Below are 14,945 nucleotides of genomic sequence, written 5' to 3' on the forward strand. Positions count from 1 at the left end.
GGCACTAAATAGGAGCAGTAAGGGTTGAGGGACAGAAGAATTTCATTTGACAAAGGTGGACATGTCATAAAGATAACTTGCTGACGAGGATGAGATTCGAACTCACGCTTGCAGAGCACAATGGATTATCAGTCCATCGCCTTAACCACTCGGCCACCTTGTCATTTACAGCACTGGGCCCACGGTTGTGAAAGAACCTTCCATTTCACAAAACATGGAGAAAAGCAGGTGACGACAGGCACAATTGTGAAAAGGAATATAGTCAGGAGCTGAGGAAGGAATCAAAGAGTTGCTGGAAAGGCAGTGGTGGAGGGGGGCACTAAATAGGAGCAGTAAGGGACAGAAGAATTTCAATTGACAAAGGTGGACATGTCATAAAGATAACTTGGCGACGAGGATGAGATTCGAACTCACGCTTGCAGAGCACAATGGATTAGCAGTCCATCGCCTTAACCACTCGTCCACCTCTTCATTTACAGCGCTTGGCCCACGGTGGTGAAAGAACCTTCCATTTCAGAAAACATGGGGAAAAGCAGGTGACGACAGGCACAATTGTGAAAAGGAATATAGTCAGGAGCTGAGGAAGGAATCAAAGAGTTGCTGGAAAGGCAGTGGTGGAGGGGGGCACTAAATAGGAGCAGTTTCACAGTCCTGTAGAGGAGACCTTCACGAACAGAATGACATCAAATTGAGGCTGTGGCATTGAAGTTCAGGTTAGTAGCCTATGGCTCAAAGTACTCTCAGCCAATTACAGACCTCTTAAAATGGGAAAACCTCTGTGCCACATACGGGATGGTAATCACACAGCGATTGGCTCTAATTTGAGTGAAAGGTTGATTCACCAATTGAAAAACTCATCTGGGAATTTTTATTTTTGTAAGGGGAGTGCCGAGATTTTACTGTCGCCGTTTGGCTCCTAAACAGCAGTAGAATTCTAAACCGCGTCGCGTACAGCATTACAGTGGGCTACACTGGTTTAAAACTACAGGTATATAAAGACAATTGTACCCATGAATTGTTTACTAGTAATATAATGTCATAATAAATCATAAAACGTTCATCGTTATGTGAGGCATGTTTATTATTTTAACGATTGAAAACGGATGTATCACAGACCGCTATCGTATATATCGTTCAACAGAGGCTAATTATGCTAACGCCTCAGTGAACAAGCGAAAATTGACTACTGTTTTCTAAAGTAAACGTACTAATAATATCAGCGTACATCGTATTGTACATTAAATATCACAATTGTATTTTTTATCACAATGTTAAATGAGCAATAAGTTCAGTTTTGCATTTGTTGACGCTTGGAACTCCGTTGTGATTACATTGAGAGCAGAACGTTTGTCCTCCCTACTACTACTGCTGTGTTCGTCTTGGTAGCGATTGCGTTGGTTGAATTGGATTTAACGTTCCGTTGTACGGTTTAGGCTGAAATTAATTATTTTCATGAACAGATTGACAAAGTTTAGGCTGTGGCAATGAAGTTCAGGTTAGTAGTTAGATAGACTTTTGATTTAAGTAAGGGGAGTGCCGAACATGTTCTGTCGCCGTTTGACTTCCTAAACAGCTGTGTAGATGTTTTTGTAGTGTCTCGCGTAGGCTACAGCGTTGCAGTGATACACTGGATTGAAACCACAGGTAATGATAATTTCACCCACAAATCGTTTACTTGTAATCTAATGTCATAATAAATCCTACAACGAAAATGTATATGTGAGGAATGTTTATTTTAACGATTGAAAACAGATACATCATAGACCACCGTAGTATGTGTTGCCCGGGCAACACAGGCTAATGTCATGATGCTAATACTTCAGTGAAATAGTAGACTACTGTTTCCGAAAGTAGATGTACTTCCTTAATAATATCAGCTTATATTGTACATTACACATCACAATTGTGTGTCATATCACAAAGTAAAATGAATAAATAGTTATCACCCTGGCCTCTTTGCTTGTGGCGTTTCTGCAGCTGCCTTGCAGTAAAGCTATAGTTAGCCTAGCTATCCCCCAAGTTAACAGATGTGAAACGAATGTTCTGCCAAAGATAGTCACGCGTGTTTTGGTGACGTTAGTGACGTTAGTAACGTCAGTGACTGTGGCTAGCAAATTAGCTGCCTTGCAGTAAAGCTATAGTTAGCCTAGCTATCCCCCAAGTTAACAGATGCGAAACAAATGTTCTGCCAAAGGTAGTCACTCGTGTTTTCGTGACGTTAGTGACGTAGTGACGTTAGTAACGTCAGTGACTGTGGCTAGCAAATTAGCCACCGTTAGCTTCACTTTTCGCCACAAAAACTTAACTTGAGCCTAAACCATGCAACGGATCGTAAATCCCAATAGAAGCAACTCAATGGCTACCAAGACGAAACTTTTGACACTTAGGTTGTGTATGTAGGCCAAATATTGACTTATCCTTAGGGGGGCGAAAATAAACAATAACTAGAGAGGGTACAATTTCTGGGGAAATTGTAGGGTGTGCTTGCTTGCGTCGGTTGCACAGGGGTCCGTTTTTTAATGACATTTTTACAACTGATATTTCTGTATTTTATATAAAAATGCATACTTATTATTTATAAAGATTACATAGATTTAAAAGCATTTTTTTTTGCTGCTCATTTACAACTGAAAATACGAGTGAAGTGTAGAATGAAATGGATGTCTTCTCCTTTCCCCTGCAAGAGGCAGCCTCATCGTTGAATCAAAACGAATAAATTTGGCAGACCGGTGTACAAATTGACCTAATCTCTATGACTTAAACGTCCTTTTAAGTTTTTCCCTTCTCGTGATATTTTCATGCATTTAGCCTACTCATTGCATTCATTCATTAATAAAGGACCACCTTTGAAGATTATTCTACGACATTACCGGCAGTAGAAGATGGAATCGCGATTCAAACAGTACCATCTGCTAACTGAAAATATGCACCCCAAAACGTAAATAAGCTTGACATGTATTTAGTGGAAAATCGCTCATTCATAAAAAGCTCACTGGTAGCGATCATTGTCAGTAACAACGCAAAATGCGATATAGCCCTGTGTGGAGAAGCTGCCCCGGTAAATTGTACTACTACGGTACAGTACTAGACTAGCGTTACTGCTGTGTTCGTCTCAGTAGCGATTGCGTTGGTTGAATTGGATTTAACGTTCCGTTGTACGGTTTAGGCTGAAATTAATTATTTTCATGAACAGATTGACAAAGTTTAGGCTGTGGTAATGAAGTTCAGGTTAGTAGTTAGATATACTTTTGATTTAAGTAAGGGGAGTGCCGAACATGTTCTGTCGCTGTTTGACTTCCTACAGCTGTGTAGATGTTTTTGTAGTGTCTCGCGTAGGCTACAGCATTGCAGTGATACACTGGATTGAAACCACAGGTAATGATAATTTCACCCACAAATCGTTTACTTGTAATGTAATGTCATAATAAATCCTACAACGAAAATGTATATGTGAGGAATGTTTATTTTAACGATTGAAAACAGATACATCATAGACCACTGTAGTATGTGTTGCCCGGGCAACACAGGCTAACGTCATGATGCTAATACTTCAGTGAAATAGTAGACTACTGTTTCCGAAAGTAGATGTACTTCCTTAATAATATCAGCTTATATTGTACATTACACATCACAATTGTGTGTCATATCACAAAGTAAAATTAGTAAATAGTTATCACCCTGGCCTCTTTGCTTGTGGCGTTTCTGCAGCTGCCTTGCAGTAAAGCTATAGTTAGCCTAGCTATCCCCCAAGTTAAAAGATGCGAAACGAATGTTCTGCCAAAGGTAGTCACGCGTGTTTTTGTGACGTTAGTGACGTTAGTAACGTCAGTGACTGTGGCTAGCAAATTAGCCACCGTTAGCTTCACTTTTCGCCACAAAAACTTAACTTCAGCCTAAACCATGCAACGGAACGTAAATTCCAATAGAAGCAACTCAATCGCTACCAAGACGAAACTTTTGACACCTACTTTGTCTATGTAGGCCAAATATTGACTGAGTTTTAGGGGGGCAAAAAGAATAATAATAATAATAAATATAGCTGCAAGCAGCAATGAGGTGGCCAAGCAGTCGAATGACCCATAACACATGTTGTACATCCTCAGAAGAGGGTTACGAGTACACGCAACAAGTTTGGTGCGAATCCATCAAAGATTTGCTGAGATACGACCCAACTTCCTGTTTGCTGGCTTAACGGCACATTTTGATTGGCCGTACCGGGCAAACGGTTTTGAAAATCCCAAAAAAATATGATGGCTTTTGTGAGGCCTGGTCTGAAGATGATCTCTGCCAAATTTGGTGAAGATTGGAAAACATTTGTAGGAGGAGTACAGAAGAAAGTTTTTTCAGTAATTCAAAATGGCGGCCGCATCAATTCGGCTGTTATCACAAGTTATCATGTGTCACACACGGGATGTCCCAAGATATCATGAGACAAAGGAATCACTTAATAAAGGCAAACGAATCAACAGTTATTGGCCAAAACACATTTTTGCATTCTGCGGCCACGCCCAGTGATCACATGACACCAAATTGTTTGGACATCCTCAGATGAGGGTTCCGAGTCATCATACCAAGTTTGGTGTTGATTTCTCAAGGATTGGCTGAGATATGACCCAACTTCCTGTTTGGTGTCTTTGCTGCCGATTTTGATTGGCTGTACCGGACAAACGGTTTTGAAAATCAAAAATCTTTGGATAACTTCTGTGAGGGTTGCTCTGACGATGATGTGTGCCAATTCTGGGGAAGATTAAAGAAGAATTGTAGGAGGAGTAGGCTTTCAAAAGTTTTCGATAAAACCGGAAATGGCGGAAAATCTATATAACCGGAAATTGACGTCATAGGGTGTGTTGATCTCGTCTTGACCCAGGGAATCCAATGGTACCTCATTTTTGAAAATCGGTCATACGGTTCAAAAGTTACGTGTGTAAACACAAGTCCAACTTTGACCCGTTGGTGGCGCTAGAGTGCTCCAATGGGAGACATGAAACTTGGTGAATATAAAGAGGGGACTGTGCTTAATGAGTGTGCCAAATTTCACAACTTTTTACCATACGGTTCTAGGGGCTGCCATAGACTCCAATGGCAGAAGAAGTGTAATAATAAATATAGCTGCAAGCAGCAATGGAGGGGCCAAGCAGTCCAGAGCAGGACATGGCCTCCATAGCACTTGTGCAACAATTAAGTCACAACAACCTGTTGCACTCATGCAACACACCAAGTTTGGTTGAAATATATGTTTGCGTTCAAGAGTACTGAGAGTTCAAAGGTATTTTTCTGGTATAACACCGCAGGCCTCCTCTGCTCCTCATGGGAACGATGGAACCCAAGTTTGGTGACAATCGCGCAAATGGTTGCTGAGATATGCTCTTGCGCCTCGTTTGGCGGCTTCGCCACCGCTTTTGATCGTCTCTACCGAACAAACGTTTTTGAAAATTCATCTCGTTGCTTTTGTGAAACTGGGTCTAAAGATCATCTTTGCCAAATTTGGTAAACATTGGACAAAAATTGGGGCGTGCAAAAGGTTTTTACACTTTTCCATGAAATGCAAAATGGCGGCCACGTCCGTTCGAATTTTATGAAAAGTTATTAATAGTCAGGCTTGATATCTCACAAGACATCAACAGACAAAGAAATTACTTTATTAAGGTAAACACTTCAACCGTTATTAGCCAAACCACGTTTATGCTTCCGGCCACGCCCCCTTTTAGTCACATGACACAATTTTTGGAGGACATCCTCAGAATAAGGTTCCGAGGCGGCGTACCAAATTTAGTTTCACTGCCTCAAACAACTGCTGAGATATGACTTCACTTCCTGTTTGGCGGCTTTTCTGCTGATTTTGATTGGCTGTCACGGACAAACGGTTGTAGGTATCAAAATGCTCTACCATAACTTTTGTGCGGCTTGGTCTGAAGAGCATATCTGGTAATTTTGAAGAAGATTTGACAAAGATTGTAGGAGGAGTAGGCTTTCAAAGGTTTTTGATAAAACCGGAAATAGCGGAAAATCTATATAACCGGAAATTGACCCCATAGGGTGTGTTGAACTCGGCTTGGTCCAGGGAATCCAATGGTACCTCATTTTTGAAAATGGGTCATACGGTTCAAAAGTTGTGTTTGTAAACACAAGTCCAACTTTGACCCATTGGTGGCGCTAGAGTGCCCAAGTATGGGACATGAAACTTTGTGAATTGGACCAGGGGACTGTCCCTAATGAGTGTGCCAAATTTCACAACTTTCAACCAAGCGCTTCTAGGGCCTGCCATAGACACCCAGTCTTAAGAAGTATAATAATAATAATACTAACAATAACAATAGGTGCCTCGCAGCTTCGCTGCTTGGCCCCTAATAGGAAAAGGTAGAAACACTTAAGTGGCTTGGCCGCTTCGCGGCTTGGCCACCAATAATATATATGTGAGAGAACAAAGGTTGTGCTCTCGCCGAAGGCTTGAGCACACCCAACTAGAGAGGGTACAATTTCTGGGGAAATTGTAGGGTGTGCTTGCGTCGGTTGCACAGGGGTCCGTTTTTGAATGACATTTTTACAACTGATATTTCTGTATATTTTATATAAAAATGCATACTTATTATTTATAAAGATGACATAGATTGAAAAGCATTTTTTTTTGCTGCTCATTTACAACTGAAAATACAAGTGAAGTGTAGAATGAAATAGATGTCTTCTCATTACCCCTGCAAGAGGCAACCTCATCGTTGAAACAAAACGAATAAATTGGGCAGACCGGTGTAAAAATTGACCTAATCTCTATGACTTAAACGTCATTTTAAGTTTTTCCCTTCTCATGATATTTTCAGGCATTTAGCCTACTCATTGCATTCATTCATTAATAAAGAACCCCCTTTAAAGATTATTCTACGACGTTACCCGGCAGTAGAAGATGGAATCGCGATTCAAACATTACCATCTGCTAACTGAAAAAATGCCCCCCAAAACGTAAATAAGCTTGACATTTATTTAGTGGAAAATCGCTCATTCATAAAAAGCTCACTGGTAGCGATCATTGTCAGTAACAACGCAAAATGTGATATAGCCCTGTGTGGAGAAGCTGCCCCGGTAAATTGTACTACTACGGTACAGTACTAGACTACTGCTGTGTTCGTCTTGGTAGCGATTGCGTTGGTTGAATTGGATTTAATGTTCCGTTGTACGGTTTAGGCTGAAATTAATTATTTTCATGAACAGATTTACAACGTTTAGGCTGTGGCAATGAAGTTCAGGTTAGTAGTTAGATAGACTTTTGATTTAAGTAAGTAGAGTGCCGAACATGTTCTGTCGCCGTTTGACTTCCTAAACAGCTGTGTCTCGCGTAGGCTACAGCGTTTCAGTGAGCAACACTGGTTTGAAACCACAGGTAATGATAATTTCACCCACAAATCGTTTACTTGTAATGTAATGTCATAATAAATCCTACAACGAAAATGTATTTGTGAGGAATGTTTATTTTAACGATTGAAAACAGATGCATCATAGACCACTGTAGTATGTGTTGCCCGGGCAACAGAGGCTAATGTCATGATGCTAATACTTCAGTGACATAGTAGACTACTGTTTCCGAAAGTAGATGTACTTCCTTAATAAAATCAGCTTATATTGTACATTACACGTCACAATTGTGTGTCATATCACAAAGTAAAATTAGTAAGTAGTTATCATCCTGGGCTCTTTGCTTGTGGCGTTTCTGCAGCTGCCTTGCAGTAAAGCAGTTAGCTTAGCTATCTCCCAGAAGTTAACGAGCTGCTAAACTAATGTTCTGCTAGAGGTAGTCACGCGAGTTTTCGTGACGTTAGTGACGTAAGTAGCGTCATTGACTGTGGCTAGCAAGTTAGCCACTGTTAGCTTCACTTTTCGCCACAAAAACTTAATTTCCACTTAAACCATGCAACGGAACGTAAATCCCAATAGAAGCAACTCAATCGTTACCAAGACGAAACTTTTGACACCTAGGTTGTCTATGTAGGCCAAATATTGACAGAGTTTTAGGGGGGAAAAAAGAATAATAAAAATAATATATATGTGAGAGAACAAAGGTTGTGCCCTTGCCGAAGGCAAAGCACACCCAATAATAATAATAATATATATGTGAGAGAACAAAGGTTGTGCCCTTGCCGAAGGCAAAGCACACCTAAATATCACCAAGATGTCATGAGAAAATACAGCAGAGTTAGGCCTGTCAGTGCCGCACAGGCCCACTTGATCAGACAACGTGGAGGGTTGGAGGCGTACTATCCATATGATGACAAGTGCTGGTTGGTCTGTCAGTGCTGCACAGGCCCACTTGATCAGACAACGTGCAGGGTTGGAGGCGTACTATCCATATGATGACAAGTGCTGGTTGGTCTGTCAGTGCCGTACAGGCCCACTTGATCAGACAACGTGGAGGGTTGGAGTCGTACTATCCATATGATGACAAGTGCTGGTTGGTCTGTCAGTGCTGCACAGGCCCACTTGATCAGACAACGTGCAGGGTTGGAGGCGTACTATCCATATGATGACAAGTGCTGGTTGGTCTGTCAGTGCCGCACAGGCCCACTTGATCAGACAACGTGGAGGGTTGGAGGCGTACTATCCATATGATGACAAGTGCTGGTTAGTTGTCGTTTGGTGGTGAGTTGCCAGGGCGTGACATATTGCTGCTGTGCCCATGACACTGTGTTGGTTTGAAAGGCTGTTGAGTGGCTGGTGGGTTTTGTGGCGTGACACCTTGGCTTAACAAGGAGGCACCCTGTAATAGGGCCCCCTGTCTCATATCACCAAGATGTCATTAGAAAATACACCAGAGTTAAGTGGCTGGTCGGTTGTTGTGGCGTGATGTCTTCTTGTTGGTCTTCTTGTTGTGTTGATGGGATCCTGCGTTGGACGGAAGGCTGTTGAGTGGCTGGTCGGTTGCTGTGGCGTGATGTCTTCTTGTTGGTCTTCTTGTTGTGTTGATGGGATCCTGCGTTGGATGGAAGGCTGTTGAGTGGCTGGTCGGTTGCTGTGGCGTGATGTCTTCTTGTTGTGTTGATGGGATCCTGCGTTGATTTCGAAGGCTGGAGATGCTGGTGGGTTTTTGTGGCGTGACATCTTGGCTTAACAAGGAGTCACCCTATATTAGGGCCCCCTGTCTCATATCACCAAGATGTCATGAGAAAATACAGCAGAGTTAGGCCCGTCAGTGCCGCACAGGCCCACTTGATCAGACAACGTGAAATGGAGGGATGGAGGCGTACTATCCATATAGATGACAAGTGCTGGTTGGTTGTCGTTTGGTGGTGAGTTGTTTTGTTGTACCTTTGTCATGGCGTGACAAATTCTTCTTGTTGGTCTTCTTGTTGTGTTGATGGGATCCTGCGTTGATTTGAAAGTCTGGAGATGCTGGTGGGTTTTGTGGCGTGACATCTTGGCTTAACAAGGAGTCCCCCTGTAAACGGGCCACCTGTCTCATATCACCAAGATGTCATTAGAAAATACAGAGTTGAGTGGCTGGTCGGCTGTTGTGGCGTGACGTCGTGTTGATGAGATCCTGTGTTGGAAGACTTCGGAGCCGCTGACTGTGTTTGGACAGTCATGTTTTTTCTTTGCCCTAGATGTTAGAAGTTAGAATACAATATACAGGATTATGATAGCTGTAGTAAGTTTGCAATAATCCTGATTGGAGACAGTCTTGTGATCTGGAGATGTAAATATGATCCAACAGTGTGTTCTTCTCAGTGGTGGCTTCTCTGACCAGTTGTGTATATCCTCTTGACTGAAGAAGGTTGGATATTGGCTTTTTTCCACTGGACAGTAAATCTTCATTGAAATCTACACAAAGTACGATAGGCTGGCAATCCATAACGTCTAAAGATTCCAAGAGGCTTTGCAGGTTTGAAAGGAAGTGTCCAATATTGTAATCCGGTGGTCTGTACACAACAGCAATCAAAGCTTTGACAGGGGACTCCAGTTTGACAACCAAAAACTCCAAGTCAGTAACATTTTGAAGGTACTGCTTTTCACAGGCATGGTAATGGTTTCGGACATACATAGCGACACCACCTCCGCTTCTACTTGCAATGTGAGGATGGTTGGTGTAAGAGAGGTGTCTGTTGCGTTTGAACATGTTGTAGCCCTCCAGTTGTAGACTTTCAGCAACAAAAGATCCTGATAGATGAGTTTCGGTAAAACATAAAACGTCTCCAAGTGTCAACTGGTGATGAGATTTGATATCGGCAACGTGAGCTGGCAATCCTTCCATGTTGTGATGGATTATCGTCAATGTTTGCGCCTCGTGTGTGGTCTGTTGATACTTGATAAGTGGCATAGTGCTGTCCAACGATGCTCTTGTCATTGAGTCCAGTGATGCTGTGATTGCAGGATCACAAAATATCTTCTTCTCATCAAAGTCCGTCATTTTCAGTCCTTGCAGTGAAGTTGTTCTACTCAGAGCCACGTAGACCATTCCGGGTTGGAAGACACGTTTTAATGAAACCACTGCAGATTGTGTTGTCATTCCTTGGACTTTGTGAATTGTACATGCAAAAGCCAGCCTGACGGGAAACTGCCTGCGAACCACTCCTTTTTGTTTCAGGTTTTCCTCTACCCTCTCTATGTACACCAAGTGTCCAGCATCACCTGATGAATTGTCCCGATACCTTTGTCCTGCATTTGGATTGTCCAGCACAAGTCCCAGCGAGTTTATAGCTGTAACACCATTCTCTGTCTGGGTGACTATTCTCGCAATCTTTCCAAATGTCCCGTTAACAAGCCCGTCTTCCACATCTATGTTTCTGGTGATCATGATTCGGGCACCTTCAGCTGCTTGTAGCATGTCAAGTAGATTGTCCTTTTGTCCTTTTAAAGGATGGCGTTGCTTTTTCATCACTCCAGTTTTAGGGTCTCTTCTATAGTCCTCTGCATCTATATTGATGACGTTGGAATGGAGGACAGACACAGTTGCAGCATTATGTTTATCAACTTCTTTGTTGGTGGAAAAGATGTGTAGCACGTCATTAGGGCAGCGGGCGGGGTCAGTCACAGCCTGATGAAGCAGAGCTTTGTCATCGTTGCTTAAGGCATCCGTCTTCTGCTTCACTCTGATTCTATTCAAAACCTCAGCGAATGCAACATCATCTCTCTGTCGCATAATCTCCGTCAGTGTGATCATTTGAAAGTAGTCTTTCCAGAAGTCATCTGTATCTTCCTCAAACACGCAGAGCGGTTTACTTCTTCCCAGTGGGGGGAGCTGATAAAAGTCTCCTACTTCCAGTACCGACATGCCACCAAACGGCTTCTTACTGCCTTTGATTTGCTGTAATCTCCAGTTGACGTAGGCAAACAAGGGCTTTGAAATCATTGACACCTCGTCAATAATGATGATCTCGGCGTTTGATAACTGGGCCCTCACTTCATCTATGAGATTTCCAAGTCCTTGGTACGGTGGCTTTAAGCATCGTGGCAACTTTAGGACATAATGCAAAGTGTTGCCTGAAATGTTGAAAGCAGCGGTTCCTGTCCTTCTTTTCTGAAAAGCGAGCATATCTGATGATTGCAGGCTTCCCTCTGGTGCGTTTCTGGATCATTCCCATGTTGTTTTAATAGGCTGACACGCTTGCCATCTTCTGTTTCCTTGCCGTAGACAATCCTGTAATGTGATGCAAAATCTGCTAGACACATGTTTTCAAACTCTGGCGTTTCAGGCCTGGCTCTGTATTTGTCGGGTATACCCGTCATCCACACATTCTCACTTTCCTCTGGTTTCTTCTGCAATGCGCAAAGTGGGAGATTCATTTTCAGTGCATTGTCACTCATTTGTAGAAATAAAACCCCACGTGAGCAAGACTTCATTTTCAGGCTGCACGTACGGGCCACAGACTCCTGGGCGCTGACCTCTCTGTGTTTGGAATAAGCCTGAAGGACACCTTTCATTTCATCTCGTTCCGTCTGATTTTCTGGGCTCATGTCTTTGACTATCGTTTTGAGATAGTCACTCATCTCACGCTCTGGCTTGGATATGTAGGAGAGCATGTACATGATGCAACCATACTCATCAAGAATGTACTGGATGTCCATGTTTGCGTTCCACGCCATTAGCAAATTTGGATTGTAGTTGTTCACCCAGCAGTCCTTGACATCACGCTTCATTAAAATGACGCTTGCGGAGGTCAAAGACTCAACATACGTGTCGTACTCATCAAACGTCATATTACACTGCGCCAATAGCTGTGACATGTCTTCAACCTGTGCTTTTGGGTCGTTTAGCAAGTCCCAGACCGGTTTCAGTTTGTTCTTGGCTGCTTGTGGTGCCATTGCAGGTTCTTGGGGTGGTCCTTCCTCTTCTTGTGGCATAGGGTAAGTTACGCACGTTTTTTTTATAGGTGGTTTTGGAAATCCAAATCTGCATACTTTGTTACCTTTCCTGCATGAGTTGGAATGACTTCTGCTGTGCATTTGAACGTCTGTGACATATCTGTGAAGTAAGGGTTGTTTGTCTTCATCAGGCAGCTGGCATGAAATGTAGCGATCCACAAAGTCACATACCTCGTCATCCCGGTCTTCTCCGACGATAGGAGCTCCTGCTACCCAACAGAGACAATGTATATGGGGGCTTCCTCTCGCCTGAAATTCTACCAGGTAAAAGTAATCGATAACTTCACCGATTGGCTGCGCAGGACCCAACAGCAACTGTCTCATCAGAGCATCAACCCTCTTGTCAAACATGCGCATGGTGGTTACAGGGTTACTTCTGAGAATGTCACATTTCTCAGCCCAGTCTAGCTCAGAAAAATCCACCCGTTGACCTTGTTGTGCTTTGATGGCTGTGATTACCTCTGGCCATCTGAATTCTGCAGCAGAGAAGGTCAGGAAGAAAGTTGGCTTTCCTAGTTGTCTGACCGTGGCTAGCAAATCCTTCAGAGTTCTATCCCAGTAAGCTGGAGTCCCTCTCAGTGGTTGCATGAATCTTGTAGCATCTCTGTTCCTCACCAACCTCTCCTCTGTCCTGTAGCAACTTGTTGGATATTTTCCGTCCGTCCTTGGTCTTGGATTTTCCTTTCCTTAACTGAATTGACATGCTGCTTTTTGCCAGGTGAGTCTCTGTGACAAACTGCGCAAAAAACAGGTAGCTTTGGTCTCTTGCAAAACGAGTGTCAACACAGAAAAGCCTTGCATTGAAATACATGCTTGGGGATAGTTTGACTTGTCTTGTCTCGTCTAATGTATTCCTTCCAGTAGGGAACTGAACAGGGAAAGCCATTGCCTCAAGCCTTGGGACTTGGAAAAAGCTAACAGGCGTGTTTCCTTGTGCTGGTGCGATGCTGAAAATCCCATCTCCGTAGGTCAGTGTTTCTTCTCCAAGGTCAAGTGGCTGTAAACAACTGTCCAAGCCAACTCCAGGTCTTAGTGCAGCTTTTTCAGTCTCTGCATTGGGAGGTTGTTGGTCATGGTCTTCCTGTTGCTCATAAGCAGGCTGTAAAGCTGCAGACTTTACCTCTGATAGATCAGCACTTTCAGTTTCATCACCGCTATCAAGGTCCATCTCATCATCATCATCCGTTCTCTCATCAGCTCTGATTGTAACGTTTCTGTAGTCAGGGTGTGTGTCAATGAGCTTTGATAGTCCTGCTACTACATTTCTCATGTTTACAGTGTGAAACAGCTGGTGGCCTTTGTAAACCAGACGTCTTTTCAGCTTCACTCTGTATAACTGGGATGAACTGCATGGTCTTGGTAAAGTATTTACCGTTGTTTCCACCTCGGATGGCACCGACACCACAGCGCCATGTATAGCTGCTTGTCGACCTTTTGGAAGTGTGACAATCTTGGCAAATGGCAGTATTTTAGCCAAAAGTTGTCTTTCCAGCACGTTCAAATCACAGAGCTCTGGGGGAATGGGCTCCAGCTCCAGGTTGTTAGCCACAGCAATGGATGATTTGTTTCCTGCCTTCAAATGGGAATGACAGCTGTGACAAATCCACTCTTTTTTCCTTTCTTCTGGTACAGTGCATTGTTCAGGACCTTGACATTTATCGTCGCACACATGGACATATTGCCCTGTCAAACAGACAGCAACAATGTGTGGATTCTTCTTGTAATTGCTGCGATTGCAACACTTTACTTGGTTGGGGAAAAGGGTGCGATGGCACATTGTGCACACAAAAGTTGGTCCAGCTTTAATGCATTCCTTGAAAGTGGATATAGCTGTCTGCATTAGGCTGTTGTCCACTGGTTGATTGTATTCACGTGTAGAATGAGTCCATTGTCTGTATTTCCTACTTACTTTCAAGGCACAGCGCATCTTGTGGGCCATCTTAAAACATGCTTCACTGTGACACTTGCTTTTCATGTAACTGATGCATTGTTGCAAATGATGTTTTCTGAAAGCAGGATCATTGTGATACTTGTGGCGCAAAGCTTCCTTTTGTTTTTTCCTGAAAGCAGGATTGTTGTGGTACTTGTGGCGCAAAGCTTCTTTTTGCTTATTTAAGTGATGTTTTCTGAAAACATGATCATTGTGGTACTTTAGGCGCAAAGTTTCTTTTTGCTTTTCTCTGAAATCTGCATCTGTTCTGTATCTGCTGGTGTTGTGTGCACCATGCATTACTTGGGTTCTTTGTCTTCTCTTTTCTTTGTCGCTGTTCTACATTTAACTTGGGAAATGCATTACTGTCCTTTGACATGCCTTGTGTGGATGGTGCATTGAATGACTGCAGATGTTTGTTGGGTGGGAATCCATTTTGTGTTACATCTTTGGTCTGTGTCACCTTCTCCACATGCTTTTCACTTTGTGGCTTTTCAGATTGCACTGATAGGTATGGCGAACCACCGGATGTCTTGGACGGTGAAAGATGTCTTGCATGTTGAAATGCGACTGGCATGAAGTCATACTGTAGTCCATCAATAGGGCCTCTGCAATCTGTCAGTAGCAATTCATACAAAGTATGAATCCTTGCAACCATCTCATTCAAATG

General features: G+C 42.9%; 1 non-coding gene across 1 annotated transcript; it reads right to left on the bottom strand.

Moving 5' to 3' along the window:
• Positions 1 to 81: 81 nt before the first annotated feature.
• On the bottom strand, positions 82 to 163 carry trnai-gau (transfer RNA isoleucine (anticodon GAU)). The gene has a single exon. It is a non-coding gene; the product is annotated as a tRNA-Ile (tRNA).
• Positions 164 to 14,945: the final 14,782 nt, after the last annotated feature.

Source organism: Osmerus eperlanus, chromosome 11 (genome assembly GCF_963692335.1).
Source record: "Osmerus eperlanus chromosome 11, fOsmEpe2.1, whole genome shotgun sequence".
NCBI lineage: Eukaryota > Metazoa > Chordata > Actinopteri > Osmeriformes > Osmeridae > Osmerus > Osmerus eperlanus.